General features: G+C 40.5%; 1 protein-coding gene across 3 annotated transcripts in view; it reads left to right on the top strand.

Annotated features, from left to right (window-relative positions):
- HS6ST3 (heparan sulfate 6-O-sulfotransferase 3) overlaps positions 1–20,712 on the top strand; it is a 650,113-nt gene that overhangs the window by 3,190 nt on the left and 626,211 nt on the right. The window lies entirely within an intron of this gene.

The raw sequence follows: 20,712 nt of genomic DNA, 5'->3' as shown, positions 1-20,712 counted from the left end.
GAGGCCTGGGTTAGACTAGCGAGGTCGGATCTTGTACCTAAACTGTGTGAGTGGAAACCCAAACCCGGTGAAAGGCAGGAGTAACTGGGCATGGAGAGGCAGGGCAGGCGTTTTCCAGGCACGCTGAAGCCAGAGGCGAGTCTAATCCCTCTATAAGTGGCTGTTGGGAGGCTCCTCGCCAGCTCAGGAAACAATCCTCTTGGTGTGTCTTTGAAGACACACTTTCAAATTCCCGCTGTACCTCGATAACCCTAATTCTGGAGGTGGTCTTTGTTGCTGAGCAATGCCGGGATTTGGACTCATGCTGTTCTCAGCAAGATTTCCACTCTCCCCCAGACCAATCCATCAACACATTCCAGAAGTACTTGTTAAATGCCTACTGTGGGCCGGGCAACGTGCTACGGGGACAGAAAGATAAAATAAGGAAAATCCCTTCCTTTCAGGATAGGTGGTTTTCTCTCTCCACCCCCCCCCCACTTTTAAATAGTAATACTGCTGAAATTAGGAAAGTTTGAAATCTTAATAGCCAATGATACTGCTTACATTAACATCCTTTGAGAGAGGCATGAGCTTAAGAATTTGGTTGAATGTTCTTTCTGCCCACTGCAATTTGAAGATTAATCTGACATGCTTGCTCAAGGGACTAAAATATTAAAAGCTTGGAACACTAGTTTATTGAAGTTTTTATCTCAAAGGTTTCAAACAATTTGGTGTAAGGAAACAGGAATTTAAAAACTCAAGCTCAATATGTTGATATCAGATAGCTTTTGCATTTGACATTATGGAAAGACTTCATTTACTGGAAGCTACCCAGATTCTGAATTCACCACCACTGAAGCATCTAATTCTACTTCATTTCTCCAAGAATGAGCAAAATTTCATTATGGGATTTTTTACTCTGGCAGTTTTTCAAATACTTTCTCTCCTCCCTGCTCCTTTCCCTGTTTAATGGAAATTGGTTAGAATAGGAAACTGGTTGGACTTGGAATGAAGGCATTAGGCTCCTTCCTTAGCATATTTTAAGGACCTTTTACTTTAAAAAATTTCTAATCCTGTAGTGTTTTAGACCCTGCACCTCTGTTTTAGCTTAAAATAGTTTTTCAATTAATTATTACTTTCAAACTTCCTAACAGACAAGACTGTTATTTCAATGAGAGACAATCTTTGCTGCATCTTACCCCAAATTGTACCTTTTGTATTTCGGCCTTTACCTATTAATTACTGACTGACTCCAAGGAGTTTGCTACTCTGATTCCTAGCTTCCATTTCCATAAAACTAGAGACTTTGATTATCACAGAGGAACATCGATTCTACAGTAGGGATGGGCATTTTATTCTCTCAATATATATATAAAAGTCTCAGTGGATAGATGAAGAGTTTTGGAGGAACTAGAGATTATGGAACCTGAAAATAATTGGAGTTTTGCTTAGTGATGAAGTGTTCTTCTGCTATAGACCCTACCTGGATTAAGCAGTAAGGTCTCACTCCTATAGGAAATACTCAGTATCTCTCTACTCTGTGATGTGGGAAAATTCCACCTTGGCTATTTGAACATACGGTTTCTATTGCAGAGTCAAATGCTTTTCTCTGTTTAATGATGGACCATGAACATTTATTTCTCTCTGAATCACAAGTTATCAGATAATCACCCTGCACAGGGTTGCTTTTTTTTTTTTTTTTTTAGTTTTTTAATTTTCACGTAGGTTTTTTTTCGGGAGGGGGTGGTTACCACTTTATAATTCCTTTTCCTTTTCTTCTTCATCTTCTCTCCCCTTCTTGGTATTCTAAATTACTTCTTTCATTCTAGATGTCGTAGGAAGGAATGGTTGTGGGTTATGTGAGGCACCCCGCATCGAACGTTATAGGGAAAAAGTTGAAGGGATGTCCAGTAGCATCTTCCTCACAGAGAAGATTGAATTACTGGTCTGGCATTGGAATGCCTGTGTACAGCATTCTACAGTCAACTAGATTAGCCTGGATAATGGAGGGTACATTTCCACAATGCAAAATGGCAGATAATCTATCGCTACATAATGGGAACAAGGTTCTTCAAATAGGGCTGACTCTAAGCAAACTCGAGAAGTAGATCATGTTGATATTAGTTCCCTAGTCTTTTTGCTTTTGGCCCTTTTGAGGGTCCCCCTCCCCATTTCTCACAGGGATTAGTGCCTTTGTAAGGCATCTAGTGAGCAAGAGCAAGGATTCTGGATCCAGATGGATGTGGCTCTTGTGTAACCAAGAGTGGCCCTTACTAGCTATGCAACCAGGAGTATGTTACTCCTTCTGAGCCTCAGATTCTTTATCTTTAAAGCACAGGTAGTAATTAGTACTTCTCTTATAGAGGTGTTGTGAGAACTAAATGAACAAATGTGTGCAAAATGCTTACCGCGGTGTCTATGTATAGTGTAATGTGCTGGAATATAGTACTTACTTTGCAGGTATATAGTAATAGTTAACATTAGTTGTTGTAATAACACTGTTTTCCTGAGTCAAGGCCTTCTTTCCTGAAAGGATCTGAGGTCAGTTCCTTAGAGTAGCGCATTGTAAATGGGTCACCTTATTTTATAGAGATGCTATTTTGTGATTACTTGTATTGAGACAGAATTCAAACTTAAGAAATAAATGGAAAATAATGGACATTTGAGCATCAATCAATGCAGGGGACATGATGGAAGACAGGGACACAATATAATTGGGTATATATTCTGTTGGTGATGAAACAAACAAGCAAACAAAAACCAACCTGTCTGGGATGGTGTGAGCAAGTGGGAGTATCTAGTACCAAAGGCAGAAGTGGGAAGCCAACTCTGAAAGGAGATGCATGGTTTAGATGAAGGAGCCATCATATGGACTGTATGGACCCAGGAAGGGACAAGGCTCTGGGGCTGGCAGTTTGGATCCAGCACAGAGGGGTTTTTTTTTTTTTAAATGTTTTATTTATTTATTCATGAGAGTCGCAGAGAGAGAGAGAGGCAGAGGGAGAAGCAGGCTCCCCGCCTAGGAGGGAGCCCGATGCGGGGCTCGATCCCAGGACCCTGGGTTCATGACCTGAGCCGAAGGCAGACGCTTAACCATCTGAGCCACCCAGGTGCCCCTGAGCACAGAGATTAGTTAGAGTAAAATAGGAAGCAAATCAGAAGGTGGCACAAATGAATGACCTCTTCGATCCTGTGACTGATGATTTCTTCTCGTTATATTTTTTTTGCTTTCCCCCGCAACTATCTTTTTGGTAGGTTATTCTTTCTTATTCTTGTGTTGCCTTCTTTATTACTGTTTTTCCTTTTATCTGCATGTTCAGGTCTTTAGAAGACTATTCTTTACCATTGTTGAGTATGGATAGAATCATAGCATTTTATGGCTAAAAAAGACTGAAGAAGTAATCAAGTCCTATAAAATATCTGGCAAATGAGTAATTTAATTCTAAGGAAGTGAAATGATGTATCTAAGGTTTCTTCAGGGAACTTGAATTTTCATTTTAATAAGTTATATTTGGTGTTTTGCCTGTTGTTTTCTTCTATACATCTATATGCTTCTATAAAAGTAGAGTGGAGAGTGTTTTAAGCACTTATTATGTGCTGGGTACTGTGATAGTTCTGGCAATAGAGTTTTGAATAGTGTCAGTCCTATGGGGCTTAGGCTATTAGGAAAGAAAGACCTTGATCTTCTTTGGTAGGTGAGTATCACTCTCATTCTTAAATAATGGTAGAAAGAGATTTTTTAAAAAGATTTATTTATTTTAGAGAGAGAGAAAGAGAGAGAGAGCGAGAGCATGTGTGTGGGGAGGGGCAGGAGAGAATCTCCAGTAGACTCCACACTGAATGCCGAGCCCCATGTGGGGCTTGATCCCATGACCCATGAGATCATGACCTGAGGCAAAAGCAAGAGTGGGCCACTCAACCAACTAAGCCACTCAGGTGCCCCATTGCTGGAAGGAGATTCTATTCACACCTTTTGTAGGGGTGGGTAGTGATTTTTCCCTTTTATGACCTGTTTTCTGTTGGTTCTAGTAGACTAGTTGGAATCTTATGAATATTGTAGTAGATAGGACCTTCTGTGTTGCAAATGATACAAACCTAACTCAAACTCAGTTCAGCCAGGTGGGAATTATTGGCTTAATAACCAGACCATAGGAAACATAGGGGTAGAGTTGGTTCTAAGAACGACTGGAACTGGAGGTCTGGGGTCTTTCTCCCCACACTCCTTTGGATATTGACCTCATCAGATTGGCTAATTCCATGAAATGGGTAAATGGCTGTCATATCTAATAGCTCCACCGGCCAAGCAGATAGCAAGCTTTCTCCATGTTCCAATTTAAAATCTTGGGGAATGACTCTGATTAGTCCAGCTTGGAACTTGTGACTATCCTTTCTGCCAGTCCATGTGGCCAGGGCGATGAGGTTTTCGGACCCACCTGGTATCACAGTACCATCTGTGGGACTGGTGTGTGTGTGTGTGTGTGTGTCTGTGTGTATGTGTGATGATAAGAAGGGGACCTCACATAGATACAGCTCCCACATAGACCATCGGGTTCTGGATAGTCTTTCTAGTTGTGTCAATTATATGTGTAAGTGAATAAAAAATGAACTTTCAGATCTCCCCTTTGCATTCTTGCATGTAGGAACATTTTCAAGTCAAGCTATAGCTCCAGTTTACTTGCAGCAGCTGGAAACCATGTCATATGAGGAATAATTTGAAGGAACCTGAAGTATTTAATATGGAGGTGGAAAAATTAAGGAGAGATGTAAAAATTGCCTTCCAATAGTCAAAGGAAGAAGGTGTGGAAAATGGAGGAAGCTTGCTCTGTATTTCTCCAAAGGATGGAACTAGGATACGTGGGATACCAGTGGTAGGATAAGGTTTCAACTCAGAGTAAGAAAGAACTTCTTAAAATTTGTAGCTGTCTAGGTGCCTGGGTGGCTCAGTCAGTTAAGCATCTGCCTTTGGCTCAGGTCATGATCCCAGGGTCCTGGGATCGAGCCCTACATTGGCTCCTTGTCCAGTGGAAAGTCTGCTTGTCCCTCCGTCCCTCCCCTTGCTTGTGCTCTCTCTTTCTCTCTCTCAAATAAATAAATAAAATCTTTGAAAAAATTGTAGCTGTCTAAAACGAGAATGAAATCTTCTGTGCAGCGGCATACTACCTAACAGTGAAAACTTTAAATGTGGCTGATCAACCACTGATGTTGTGAAAGCAATTCCTCCCCAGGAAGGGCTGAACTCGTATGGCCTTCTATTTTAAGTTTCCGTGTTCCAATCTAAGCTGAATTCAGGGTATCTTTCTTTGTCCCTTTCCTGCCCCATGCAGAGAAAATAAAACAAGAGAAAAAAAAACCCCAAAATGATTACAAATGAGCTACTCCTTTCTCAAACATTTGTAGATATTTCTACCAAGGAAACTTTTGGTAGAGCACTGTCTGATGGTATAGACTGTTGTATTCGTTCGGGGCTAAAAGCAATGGATAGGTCCTGTGTACTAGAGCGTCGCTTCTTCATAATAAGTATAAAAAGGTAAGATGAGAAATATAACTTCCACCAGAAGCCGTTACCACTTTGAAACATCATCTGGGTATTGCTTTTTCCTGTGGACAGCAGGCTAAAATATATAAGGAGGCTACAGAGTTCTGTTTGAGACTGTCTAGAATATTATGGCCCATACTGCTTTCTAAAGCATAATCTTTTTGATGTCTCTTCTAATTAGAAATGTTGAACTGTGAAGAAGGTTAATTTTCACCATCGGGTTTGTGTGCTGTGTGAAACCAAGGAGATAAGAGATTGTTCTGTCTATATGCCATGTCCACTTATATGTTCATTACAGAGTCTCTGGAAGTATTGCTTCTGGTCCAAACCACCAATATTTGCTATAAATCAGAAGGAGGTTGAATTAAACCCATTCCTTTTTTTTTTTTTTTTTTTTTGAGTTGTGAAGATAAAACTGGAACCAGTAAATGGTGATCGATGATTTATTTTTCTGCCTTTTTCGTGCTGGTTACCTTGGGATGTTGGCAAGTGTTGATTTTTTTTAGAGAAATACAGATGCTCATGTAATAATTGGAAGCTAGGTAAATTTAGCCTCTAACAATGTGGATTGGCTTAATCTTAGACTCTTACTTTATTATTCCCCAAAGCTAATTATTATCATCTCATTTTTACTAAGGACAATCAGAAGCTTATGGCATTTGGAAGTTACTTATGCTTGATAATGAATTAAACAGGTTTAATTGAGACTGCCAAATCTTAATGTGATTTTAAGACTCATGAAATAAATTATTGAGCCAAGAAATAGGTTTAGTATGAAAACAATTAAATGGGGAACCCAAATTAATGTTTTCTAGTAATCAATTATCTTGTTTTTGAGTTTGTTAAATTATGGATATCATATATAAATTCTCTGTTGATTTTAATGGGCCAATATAACTCTATTTAAATTATAGCTAAGCATTTAACTGCATTTGGGAAGTGTACTGGACAGTTAACTTAGACGGTGTTATTTGTTTATATCTCCCGTAGCACATACAGTTGCTCAGTAAAACCCATGTAAAGTTCCCAAGCACAGAGACCGACCTATAAAAAATGCTCAACACATGTCAGCTAAAAATCTATCATATTCTAGTTTACCTTGTAAAAATGTCAGCATAACTTGACCAGACTGTGGTTTTTTTATGGAATGATCCAATGTTTTATGTCATGACTCTCTTATTTCAGGTGAAAATTCTGATCATTAGTAATTGCCTTCCATAATTAGCAAGGTGTCAACTGCCCTGATTCTCTAGAGGAGGAGTAAAAGTCAGGACAGAGGCCAGGACTTATTGGACCATTCTAGAAGGTTTCTCCCAGGAGACAGTAAGCTACAAGTCAGGAATTCCTTTGGGTACAAGGTTAATCTCATTCATTCTCAGTTTAGGAAAAAAAAATCAGCCTAACTAGAGAGAATGGGCTCCTTGATGTAGGTTGGGAGGCTGAGAAAAGTCTAAACAATGTGGCCTGGATTACTACTGATCAAAGTCAGACAGTTGAGGTAGTTGTGGTTGGAGATTGTGATATTGAAGAGCATTAGAAGGAGACCCTTTATTAGGAAAAATGTCCTCAAGGGAAATTGGAAGAAATCAATGACAAAGTTATCAGCCACTGAAAATCATTGGAAATTGTGCTGATGCCCAGTTTGTGAGTGTCATTTGGGTGATGTGTATGAGCATGGGCTGTGACGTAAAATGAGCTGGATTTTTTTTTTTTTAAATTTAGAATATATAAGTCTTTTTTTTTTTTTAAATTTAAATTCAAGTTAGTTAACATATAGTGTAGTATTACTTTCAGGAGTAGAATTCAGTGATTCATCATTTACATACAACACCCATCCCAACAAGTGCCCTCCTGAATACCCATCCCCCATCTAGCCCATCCCCCCATCCATCTCCCTGGCTCAGCCTCTTACTTCCTGATAACCCTGAAGTCAGTTACCTGTTCTGTACTTTGATTTCCTTCTCCAGAAAATGGGAGGAATAGTGGTACTACCCCTGGTGAGTGCTAAGAGTGCACAGAGCCTGACCCGTGTAAGAGTTAGCCATTATTTTGTTCTCACGGGGCTTGTCTTACACATCCATGCTGTTGTGCGTAAAAAATAAAACGATGACAGGCAACCTGTACCATCCTTTTTGAAGGGGGAACTTCTCATCGCAAGTGATGCAAAAATGAATTGCAAGCCATGATGCAAAAGAGAGGCCATAAATGGTAAAAGTGAACATTATTAATTCGTAAGCCACCGTGGACACTCAGTGGGCACTTAATGAACACTGTTGAATGGAAACTTGCCTTCTTTCTTCAGCATATCATTTTATTTTTTTTTATGGGAAATTAATGAAACAGCGGCAGAAATGTTTAAAACACACACAATTAAATTCATAAATGGAGCAATCCTGCAGTGAAATTGAATTAGTTGCCTGTGGGCACATAAATATTTGCAGTTCGTCGCAATTATTAATATCTTACCATGCTTTTATTGGTAAGTACTGTGCCATTTGTTGTCAGAACCTTGCATTTAACACCGTGTGTTCACGGTTACTGCTGCATTCTAGTTTCTTTAAAAACATAAGAGGGTAGAAATGCTAACCTCCTTGCTGTCCTCCAGATTTATGTTAGATTTTGCAGAGTATTTCTTCCGAAGGAATCAAGGTTATGGAAATATGACTGTAAACCTGGATGATAGCTTCCATATTTTGGGGACTCTAATTATGAACTTGTAGAATTTTATAGGTTTGCTTAAAAAGTGAAAACACAGACCTAGAGAGAAGGGTACACGTGACTTTAAACATATATAGGTGGTAACTTGATCTGTGTGTGGAAGTCTGAAGGAAAGATCTGTGGAGTACAGTGAAAAACAAGGTGACATGCCCCGGGAAGAGAGACCAGACACTGATCATGTGGAGTGTAAATTAGCAGGTTGCTACCAAGGAGGGAGAGAAGAAGGACAAAAGTAGTCAAGGTGAAGAATGAAATCCTAAAAACCTGAAATCCAAAAGAATATTGAAAGTGGAGGTCACCAGTTTATCTCGTATGCATGGTTGTCTCATTAGTGCATTTATGGGGAGTCCTCCACTATCTAGGTGGCTGTCCGCCTCGGAGGGCTGCTGGGGTTCTTTGATTTACTTACACGTTCTTCTTCTGTATCACGGGGAGCTGTATTAGTCAGCAGCCTGGCGGCAAACAGAGGCCCACTCTGGGACGAAGAAGGGGCTATTATAGAGGGATGGACTGGTTAAGGTCCAACACTGGACCTGGGGCTCCTTGTCACTCCTAACAAGGGGATGTTCTTATCTCTTCTGAGCCTGAAGTGGCAGAGGGAAAAAAACCCTGTTGTCAGCATCCATTGTCCGCTGGGGCCTGACAGGAGCTACAGCCTCAGAGGTAGGAAGGGCTGCCCCATGGGAGCTGCTTGCAGAAAGCAGCCTCACCCCCCGCCCCCGCCAGAAATACGGAGCTGAGGCAGAGGGGACGGGTGGGGAGGAGATCTCTCGATCACTTTCTCCTCCCACCTGTCCTCTGTCTCCTTCCATTGTCTTCCACTGGCTGAAGCCACATGGAAGCTGAATGGCAAGAGAGCTACCTGATACAGTGCATGTGCTTTCCCAAGGCAGAGAAAGGCAGAGAATGGATTTGGGTTTGGGGTGGGTGGGGGTGGGATGAAAATGGAGAATAACGTGCACAGTGCCTTTAAATAGCTTGAAATTTCTTCTCATCCACCTTATGAATGTCTCATTCGGTTCTACAAATGAGACCAAGTACAAATATCCATTCCTTTAATACCTGAACCACATGTTTTCTGTATGGACCATTAGTCTACACCTAAAGAATAGTGAATGCAGCAAAGGACATTCGGCAGCAGAACAGTCACCATAGACAAGGGGCTTTCGACCGAATAGTAGAAATGATGCTAAATTGGGGTGTTTTGTCACTGTTGTACCCAGAATCAGCTGGTAACACATTTGGGCAGTTATAGCTGTATGATGATGCATGGTGGACAACACACATTTTATATTATATCTGTGTGGGGTATTTTATAAATTTGAAGTCATATAGCAATATTAGTTAAGACAGGACAAGATAGTTTGCAAAACTGGCTGTGGTTTGCAAAAGCATGCTTGTGAGATGAGCTGCTTCCTGTTGCTTAGATTTTCTTCCAAGAACATTAAGAACGTTAAAAGTAATATGAATGTGGCTTTCAGTCTCTGAAGGTAAAAGGTGAGGAAAGAAAAAAAATTGTATCGGATTTGAAACTATTTTAATGTTTTTGGTTTTAATTTTAAGACTTTTGAAACACTATTTCCGTATTTGTCTTCGGGGAGATATGAAAGCTTGATACTCTGCATATGTGCAACTCTCTGCAAAACATTAGGTAGGTGGAATCGCCTAACATTAGATACTGAAAAACAGTTGAAGTTGACATCTGAGAAAACTCAAGTAAGAACTATCAAGTCACTGCTTTAATTCCAAGAGTCAAAATGTCATGAGTAAAACGCTATTCAATGTAAGCATTTGTAGGTGACAAAAACGATATTCAGCGCAGTGTTTGTTCCTAGTACATCTGTTGAGCTTGGTGCATATGTGTTAAGTTCATTTCTTCTTTTTTTTTTTAATTTTTAAAAAAGATTTTGTTTATTTGAGAGAGGGAGAGAGTGAGAAAGCTTGTGTGCACGAATGGGGGTAAGGGCAGAGGGAAAGGGAAAAGAAGCAGACTCCCTGCTGAGCACAGAGCCCATTGCCGGGCTTGATGTGGGGCTTGATGTGGAGCTTGATCCCAGAACCCTAAGATCAAGACCTGAGTGAAAGTCAGATGCTTAATGGACTGAGTCACTTAGGCGCTCCTCCCCAAGTTCATTTCTTCCATCCCTAGGAGGGAATTTTGCATTGCTGGGAACAGCATCATCCATGAAGAACTTACCCACCTCTTTCCTCTTTTTCACAGCTCCCCCTACCACACAACACCCTTTTTTTGTTCTCTGGAACCCCATCATGTGACCTTAAACATGAGGATCATCTTCAGGCCCTTGCATCTGTATGAAAGTTACTTGCCGTGATAAAATTGCCTTAGGAAATTTTTTCCGCTGGCTATGAGAGTTATTAGCTCTAAGGGGCCTGCACTCCATTCTACTGAATTTAAGTCCAGTTAACTTAAAGATTCCAGGAGTGGTGTTAGAGAAGTTTTTCTTTCCCACATAGCTTCATTGAGTTTGCAATTCTGCCTTCCGTACACTTGATGAAAGAGGTGGATTAATGGGTAGTTCTATTTCTAATGTTTCTATTAAGAAACAGTTCTATCAATACTTCTCTTGATAAATAAATATCAAAAGTATTGTGTATAAAAACGCCCGGACAACATGAAGGAACTCAGGTACAGTGGAGCTGTCAAATTTATTATCTGATGTGTATTTAATCTAAAAATATTTGTCAGCTCTCATGGCCCATTCTTTGTCTTTTAAATTCAGACTTAAGCCTACAGCACCACCGCAGATAAATTTCTTCGCTTTGAAAGTTTTATTCTCCAAGTTCCCTATGTGTGCTATAAAGAATAATTAATGTAATGAAAAAATCAATATTGTGTATAAATTATTTAGGTTTTACTATTGTTGTAATTTTCTCTTGAACACCTATTGATCGGCGACAATTCATTTGTTAATTTCTTCCTAATAAGATATTCATTGTATTAGTTCTGTAGTAGTGCTGTCCCTGCACCTTCAAAAATAAGTCATGAATTACTAATGATACATGGAGCAAGTTAACCTACTAGTGAGTGCCGTGAGGTGGAAAACCGGCGGAGGGGAGTCATTTGAAATGTGGAAAGCCTATGTAGTCAGACAACGGCGAATAACTAAATGAGTAGACTCTTGCAGGGTATTAATTTGCACTTTAAAATTTTATGTGAGTGTATTTTTCCAGGTACAAGAAGGTCTTCCCATTGGCAGTAGCATTTTCTAGATCTAGTAAAATAGAGAGGCAAAGAACCTATGTTCTGAAACACAACTGGGGGTTCAAATCCTGACTCTATTACTTATTACTATGTGACCTGGCACGAATTGTGTAAGTTCTCCAGGCCTCATTTTTTTTGATCAGCAAAACAGTGATAAAAATATTCCTATTTGGGGGGCGCCTGGGTGGCTCAATCAGTTGAGCATCTGCCTTCGGCTCAGGTCGTGATCTCAGGGTCCTAGGATCAAGCCCCGCATCTGGCTCCCTGCTCAGCAGGGAGTCTGCTTCTCCCTCTCCCACTCCTGGTCCCTCTCCCCCTGCTCATGCTCTCTCTCTCTCTCTGAAATAAATAAAATCTTAAAACAAAAACCAAAAAACATTCCTATTTGAGGTTAGTGTTGGTTCGAGACCTCGGGAGCTTCCTGGGTGAAATCTGAAACACCCCTGTACATGGAGGGCAAAGAAAGACTGAAGGAAGAGACAGCCACTCTGGACTGGTAGGTGGGAGGTTGGATGAGCAAGGGAACTTACCTCTGAGGATTGTCTTGGGCAGCCCCAAGATGAGTAGCTCTCTGCACCTGCCTGCCAGAGTCTAAAAAGTTTATATAGAGATCTTAACTGCATTCAGTCCAGGCGGTCTCAACACTTTCCTATCTCAAGGCTGTTTCCTCAAGACTGCTCCTGGCATGGGGATGTAGGCAGAAAGTGCATTCCAAGGACTTTGGAGAGAAACCTCCGAGTGCCTGAGTCCAGCTTGTACCTGGTCAACCAGTAGGTCATGTCCTCTAGATGACTTCCTCCAACAGTCTGCAATGACGATCATGTGAGTTAATGCACACACACATTTATAGGTGTGTGTGTTTCTTTTTTAAGTTAATTTTAAAATCCACAATTCTTTTGTTTTTTTTTGGGGGGGGGGATGAGGAATAATCTTCCTAACTATCTGTAACAGTGCTCTGAATGCATTGGTTATTAAATGCTGCTTCGATAGTTGTCCACTGAATTTCTTCAGAGGAGTGGGAAAAATCTGAGACCTTTTGGAAACCCAAAGAGGTTTGAGTCCAAAAAATCAAGCTGCCAAAATTCATGGAAGAGAGAACTATTGTGTGAGCTTATTTGGACCAGGGAGGCACCTAGATTTGTGATTAAGCGACCACGGTTTGAGTCTAGGCTTCTTCATGGACTTGCTTACTTACTTATTGTGTGGCTTACCTGCCAACGTGTAATTTTCCTGAAGCTAGTGACTATTTTGTTTCCCTCTGCATCCTCGGTGCCTAGAATAGTGTCTGGTCATAATGGCTATCAAATAAATGTTGGCTGAATAAATGAAAGAAAGAAAACAAGCATAAATAAATTTACTAATTTATTGGACAATTTGGATAAGAATATGTGTCTTGTCTTCCTTTTTGGACTTGTTGGAGGTTGAGGAAATGCCAGTGAAAGCACTTTGTAAAGGATAAAGTACTATACAAATTTAAATTTTACATTGACGGTGAGAAGCCTTTTGATATAGAACGGAAAAGGAAGGAAAGTTGGATTTTAGAAATGCAATGAATATATAATTCAGCTTTTACAGAGAGTTTCAAAAATCAGGAATGACAAAGATGCATTTGAAAAATATGCAAAATACACATTCAGCTCAACAACTTGTTAGAGTAATGAGCATTTTCCTTTAAAACAGAACAGAGTATATCATAAAAGGCTTATCAAAATGCTTAAGTTTTTCTCCTTAGACCATCAGGAAACCTAGATTTGGTACAGATCAAGATATAAAAGTTTTGTATTTTTTTTCCCAATGCTTTACCCCTTTGAGGAAGCTTTCCTAAAATTGGTATTTTTAATTTTATATTCATGACTTTATCATTATTTTCATATGACAGCTATAAATTATGGCTTTCGGTTAATATGTCCTGAAAGTGAGCTGAGAATGTAACTTATTTTCATTTAAGCTGATTTAGCATGTGATAATCCACTGAGCTGTTCTCTACATGCTTCTGAAGCTAATTACAGAGAGAGCAAAAAGTTACCTTAGAAGAGAAAATAAAATCTAAAATCAAGAGTGTGCGTTATAATAAAGATCTATCAGCAGAAGAACTTTGCTTAGTAATGAGCTGGTTTTCATACGTGAGGCGTGCCTGGTCACTTCTAGGAGGATGTATACATTTGCCTGGGTGCAGATCTAAAGTACACAAAGCAACTGAGCTGGGCTGGAGTCTTAGAAGAAGTTCAGTAAGCTGATGGAAAACCACGGTCACAAAAGTGATGACTGGCAGTAGGAGGGGGTTCAGAAGATTATTTATTGAGCTCTATGTTAACAGCAATAGCCTAAGGCATGGAGAAGCATCCCCATTTTACAGATGAAGAATCTGAGTATATTTATTAGGATCCTATCAGCTGCTTTTAACAAAAACTCCAGTTCAAATTGGCTTAATAGTAAGACATTTAAAATCGCATAACCAGCCCAGAGAGAATTGGTTGATTCTGTCTTGAGAGCATTTTCCAAATCCAATAAAGCAAAGAGGCAAAGAACCTAAGTTTTGGAGCCCAACTGTGGGTTTAAATCCTGACTACCACTTATTGCTATGTGACCTTGCACAGATTACAAGAATTCTTTAGGTCTCAGTTTCTCAATCTGTAAAACAGTGATAAAAAGATTCCTACCTGGGATTAGTCTTTGAGGATCATGAGTTAATGCCCACAGACATTTAGAGGAATACCTGAAACATAATAAATATTCCTTAAATGGTAGCTATTGCTATTTTACGGAGGACTCAGGTGTTTTTTTCACACCTTTACCCTGTACCTTAACCTTGTTGACTTGGCCCTTAGGCTGCCTCCCTCCTGGTTGGTTGCAAGGAGGCTGCAGCTGTTCAGCCAGAATTTCCTGGCCAAAGGGACAATATTTAGAGCAGAGAGGGTCACGTTCCCATCCCTAAGCCCATCAGGGGCAATGGGAATGGGACCTCCAGGATTTGTCCCTGAAGATGGGGATAGGATAACCCTCCCCCGAATCACAAGTAGATAGCAGAACAAAATCAAGGCTCTATCAATGAGGGAAAGGCGGGATGGATGTTGGAGAGCCTACCAATAGAATCTCCGTCCTGTCTTAGAGAGACACATGTAAAACTGTAAATTTGTAAATTGTAAAACTAGACTTCAAATCCAGGCTTCACTTCTAAGTTCTGGGCTGCCAATTATTCTAAAAAAGTTAAGTGTTGCTTTTCTACAATTAGTCAAAGATTATTCATTGATTTTTTTCATTCATTTCTTTGTTGGTTTAGTGAACTTCAGCATACATTTATTGAGTGTCTACTACGTATCAATCACATGCAGTGCACTTTGGGGGAAATCACAGGGTGAAGAAATAGTAATTATTGCTGACACATTTTAATTGCTTACCCTGCTTTAGGCTAAGTGCTTTATTATGTAAGTACTTGCATTAAGTAGGTACTATTATCATCTTCATTGTACAGATGAGAAAATGAGGTTCAGGGATGTTCAGTGACTTATCCATGGTTGCAGAATTAATCATTGGTGGAGCAGCAAGGTATTTTAATCCAGGTGTATCTGATTTCAGAACCATGTCTTTCTTTTTTTTTGAGCAGAGAGTAGGAAAGACTTTATTGTTTTTTATTCAGGTATACTTAACATGCAGTGTTATATTAGTTTCAGGTGTACAATATAATGATTCAACAATTCTTTACATTACTCTGTGCTCATCAAGATACGTGCTCATCCTCCATGCAGGACCATACCTCTTAATATCTTGACTGTGCTGGTATTGTGTAGATATGACTGCTGTCTAGGCAGGTAGGAAGAATACCAGTGGGAGCAAGGCAGGACCAAGGGAGAGCTACGTGGGTTGTTAAAATAACCATGTTTTCTAGTTTTTGTATTTCAGGCTTTGACATCTGGGGCCTTACTGAACCTGGAGGGATTGCCCCTCCCAGAATTAGCTAATTCCTACAGATAAGAGTACAGGACCATGACTTTGAGCATGTCTTTCACATGCAAACCAACGAATGAATTCAGAGCGCATTTCCCCAACCATTTCCTTATCAAGCTCTTCTACTCCAGGCCACTCCCCCACCCCCAATCACCTGAGGGGCAGGTACTAGACAATTTAGCACAGCCACTATACCCCAGAGCCCACAGCAATTACTCCAACTAGCCAGTCCTAAACCGGCTTACCCCGCCTCCCTTGTTCCTGCCCTCAGAAACCACAATAAAGGCTCTTGTCCAAGCTTTCCTCCTTGCTCCCTCTGCCACCTGACAGCGGTGCTTTCCCCTGTGGTCTGCTGTGGCATGCTAGGCGTTTGTGAGTATACAAAACTCCTTCCTTCATGACAGTCATTTCTGTGTCTGCTTTTCTTACCAAACATGATTAAAACAAATCCCCAAGTATCCTTAACACAGCTATCAAGAATGGAACTCAGATATAGGACAAGGAATCTGGTTAATCAAAAGCATCAAAGTGGTAAAGTCAGATCGGAAGCAGAGTAAAAACCAGTGATCAGAGTACAGATGCAAGGTCAAGTTGGGACTGGGTCCTGGATTAGACTAATCAGTGCTCTCACATCCATAGTCAGGACTGTGCATTGGTTGCAGAGACTGGAATGGGACCAAGTCTTCAAGTCAGATGGTTCTGAGCTATAGGAGGACATGGATATAAGAGGATGGAGGGAGGAAAGGGAAGGGCTATAGAGCTGTGACATCAAGTGATCCCTTATAATTTAAACAATGTTGTGGAAACATCGACTGGTTGACAAGAGTGATGTAATAATATTTTATTTCATTTCATTTTTTAAAGTTTTTATTTTAATTCCAGTTAACATGCCATGTGATACTAGTTTCAGGTGCACAATATAGTGATTCAGCAATTCCATGCATCACTCAGTCCTCATCAGGACAAGTGCGCTCCTTAATCCCCATCCCCTATTTTACCCATCCCCCCAGCCACCTCCCCTCTGGGAACCATCAGTCTGTTCTCTAGAGTTAAGAGTCTGTTTCTTGGTTTGTCTCTCTTTCCCTCTCTCTCCTCTCTCTTTTTTCCTTTGCTTATTTTGTTTCTTAAATTCCACATACGATTGAAATCATATGGTATTTGTCTTTCTCTGACTGACTTATTTCACTTAGCATTATACACTCTAGCTCCATCCATGTTGTTGCAAATGGTAAGATTTCATTCCTTTTTTTGTGACTGAATAATATTCCATTGTGTGTGTGTATGTGTGTGTGTATGTGTGAGCACCACATCTTCTTTATTCATTCATCTATCATTGGACACTTGGGCTGCTTCCATATCTTGGCTATTGTAATAATGCTGCTATGAACATAGGTGTGCATGTATCCCTTTGAATTAGAGTTTTTGTTATTTAATTTAGTTTTGAAGTGGTTTTATTTCTGTAGCTAGCTGGCTAGATTGATTGATTGATTCATGATTGTATGTAGCCCAATACTGGGCACTGTGCAGGACAGAGACTGGGGAGAAGACCTGGTCCTGGCTCTCAAGAGGTGAAATCACAGTTTTGTAAGGCATAGACAAAATGACTTGGAAATATTTACCTCATAACATTTAAGTCAATTCATGGTATTGTATTCAGAATTATATATAAAATGTGTGGAGCCCAGTGTGGGGCTTGAACTCATGATCCTGAGATCAAGACCTGAGCTGAGATCAAGAGTTGGATGCTCAACTGACTGAGCCATCCAGGCACCCCAATATATAAAGTTTCTAAAGAAGATGTGCATAAGAAAGAGTATGAATATTTTCAGTAATAAACAGGCACATAATAAAGGGTTTGTATTGGCTGAAGAGAGGGTGATATTGGGATGGATGTAGGGTAGTTTATAGGGGGCCCTAAATATATACTGGACTGAGGAGATTATTTTTTATTCAGTATCCCATTTAGAATTACCTTAAGTTTTATTTTTTTAAAGATTTTATTTTTAACTAATCTCTACGCCCAATGTGGGGCTTGAACTCATGACCTTGAGATCAAGAATTGCATACTCTACCAGTTGAGCCAGGCAGGTGCCCCTAGAATTACCTCAAGTTCTTAAACAGTGATGGTTTTACAAATCTATCCACAAATTCTCTGATACTTGTGCCCAGGATTGACTTTAGTGACTTAATTCTAATGAATAGAACACAACCAAAGGGATGAGATGCCACTTCAGATGTTAGGTTATAAAAGGACCATGGCTTCTGTATTGGTGTTCTCTCTCCCCCTCTCTCTCTCTCCAGCCCCCACTCTCACCCACCCCCTCTCATTGCTTGCTCTGGGTAAAGTTGTGTCTGAGCACCCTATGGAGAGGCTTATATGGCAAGGAGCTGAAACCTTCTGCCCACAGCAGTGTGAGCGAGCTTGGCAGGGGATCCTCCAAGCCCCTGTCTAGTCTTCAGAGACTACAACCTTGCAAGAGACCCTGAGCCATGTTTGAATGCTAACGGGAATGATAAAACAAAGACAGGTGATTGTAGGAGCGATATTTTTAAGACAATGACAGATGATCCAATCACAGAACACAAGATCTCATCTATCTTCTTCTCTTTTTAACAGAAATGAAGGCAGAGTATTTGAGTATAGATACGGGAAGGTTGGTGAACTGATAGTTGAAAGATGAGGTCATTCTAATCCGACTGCATCTCTTTTCTCTATGAAGTACAAAGCAAGGTCATTAGCTGAGAGTGGGGCAGAGAGGAAGGAATGTTGGAAACTTGAGGAGAGCAGAGAAGGTGTAAATAATGATCTCAGAAGTTGGGAAAACAAATTTCCTAGGAAGTAAGCTGTCTGGCAGTATTCAGGTCTGTTTTGAGACCTGTGATTATAAATTTGAAACCGGTCCCATCAGCAACGTTCTGTGATTTTCTTCAGCAACATTAGGCTGCTCTAGTGGAAGCAGTGCATGGAATAAGTGCATGGGGTGTTAACCGGGATTAGGGTTTTGCCAGTGGAGGAATAGGAGAGTTATGTTTGCAAGGAGGCATTTATAGCGCCTTGTTAATCAAAAGCAGGATGGTTAGGAGATATGTGAAGATACAGAGTGGTAGGGTCAATGGTGTGTGTTAGGGTTGATAACGTAGGTCTGCCTAGGGAGCCGTAGGAGGGAAGCTGGACTGTGGTGGAAGTGTGCTGGACCGTAGGAGATGATGGCCAGAGAACAGGGTGTGTGAGGTTGACATGCTGGAATGGGTGCTGTAACTTGCATGATCTATGTGAATAGGCACTGAGCTGGGGCAAGAAGTGATCCCTGGAGTTAAGAAGGTCAAAGGATGCCAGGGACAAGACGTTGGATGGATTATTCATGGGAATGTTGAAGTCAAGAATGATGATAAATGTGGAGTTGAAGAGGAAAGTAAGGAGCCTGGTGCTGGGGGTCGGGAAGTCAGTGGTGACAAAGAATGACATGTACTCCAGAAGGGTGTAGGCATGCGATTCCTCAAGTCAGGCTTCTATGCTTTGAGAAACCAAGAAGGAAAGGGACAAAGGAGAGAAGGGAGTAGAACATAGAAATAAAATAAAAAAGAAGTAGCAATAGGAAGTTAAAGAAGGAGATAAAAGAATGTGAATATCGCCCTGCGGAAAAGGGCAAAAGCCTTCTGTCCTCCAATATCCCATTAGGATAGTCCCTATAGGGGTATAGGGACTCCTATGTAAGGAGGTCAGCGTGCAGCATTCCATAAAAGGTTAGGGCCTATGACTTCCACTATCTTTATATTTATCACTCAATCACAGTTATCAAGACACGGTTTTTTCAACATTCTCTCTTTATGAAAACAGTAATGGGAATAATATTTGTAAAATTTTTTGTCTAAAAGCATTTAGAAATGTTAAGCCTTGGTATCAAAGGGACCGAGATTCTGTTGTCTGCGGACTTCCTTTATGAGGGACAGCTCTGTCCCTGTATTAGCAGATACATGAGATTTTCCAGTGGACAGATGACCTCACAGGAAATAAGATCTTGAATATTGGCTGTGAGCTGGGCCCCAGAATCTGGAAACAGTGACTCAGCAGATCATATGTCAGTATGTGAGTAGGTAGGTTTCTGAGAAATAAAGGTTTCTCAAGGAGACAGCTCTCATTTGTAAAAGAGGGTTAGACTGTTTCAGACCACTTGTGGTTTTCATGAGATGGACTGGGAGAAGGATGCGTTAGGGGATAATTATTATGATTTCCAAAAGGTTATGCATTGCTTATATGTGGAAGGGGCCTCATTCATAGATAGGTTGGGCTGTGTTTTGTCTAAAGCTTGATACTTTCCACGTTGGGAGAGCTACTTACATTTATTCAGAATCTGATATCCTCTTCTGTTCTGGAGAAGGGCTAAAGGTAGTATAATAAATTATACTGGTGTTCATGACTTTGAGGTATCAGGAAGGTCAAGAGGGACCAGGGACCAAGGAAGGGTTTTGGAATGAAGATCCAACAGTGGCCCAAGAGATGTAGACTAGAAAGGTACACATGGAGGATGGGCACACAACTAGTATTCAAGTCCTTAAACTTCAGGTTGAGTAATAGAACAAGTTGGGGCATGCAGAGGTGGCTAAGGCTCTGCTGATAAAAAAAAAGTTCTCTTTTTGGATGGGAGAGAACAATCTGTTCAACTAAGATCCAACGTGAGTAGGTTGGAAGTGCTAGTTGCTGGCTAGGTGCTGGAAATATAAGGTGACTCAGACATCGTCCCTATTCTCAAGAACCTTACAGACAGACTTAGCACTGGACAGTTTCATGATTGTACCAAGGGATGTGCTGGGATAGGTAAAGTAGGGGTGTGGTAAGGAGAGAGGCGTGGTCTGCGAGGACAGGAAAGACATCCTAGAGGAAACGGAGTAACTAGAAAGGGCGATCAGAACTTAGGATAACGAGTGGCTAATTTTGCTAAGGGTATGGTAAAGACCTCAGAAGTTATAATCCAGGAACCATGCACGAGTTACTTAACCTTGTCAGGGAACTCCTCCAAAATCGTTTTTCACCATTTCTCACCCATGTGGGTCCCGGATGTGTCTCCATGACATGCTGTTTGCTGCACTTTGACCAGTTATTAAGTTGTATCATGAGTGATTTTATTACTAAAAATATCAGAAGTACCAAAGTTTATGAAAAATGATTATATTTTTCTTTTAAATTAAAGAGGACTCAAGGTGCCCTGTGGGATCCCTCTCACGTTCTCTGATGCTTTCTTAAGTGGGATACAAAGGGATAGATTTACAGTGTGTCCTGAAGGGAAAAGGTTGATTACCTTGTTTTTAGCAT

The sequence above is a fragment of the Halichoerus grypus genome, chromosome 4 (genome assembly GCF_964656455.1).
Source record: "Halichoerus grypus chromosome 4, mHalGry1.hap1.1, whole genome shotgun sequence".
In the NCBI taxonomy this organism is placed as follows: domain Eukaryota; kingdom Metazoa; phylum Chordata; class Mammalia; order Carnivora; family Phocidae; genus Halichoerus; species Halichoerus grypus.
Note: the sequence above shows the minus strand (reverse complement) of the source record. Positions and strands in the feature narration are given on the sequence as shown.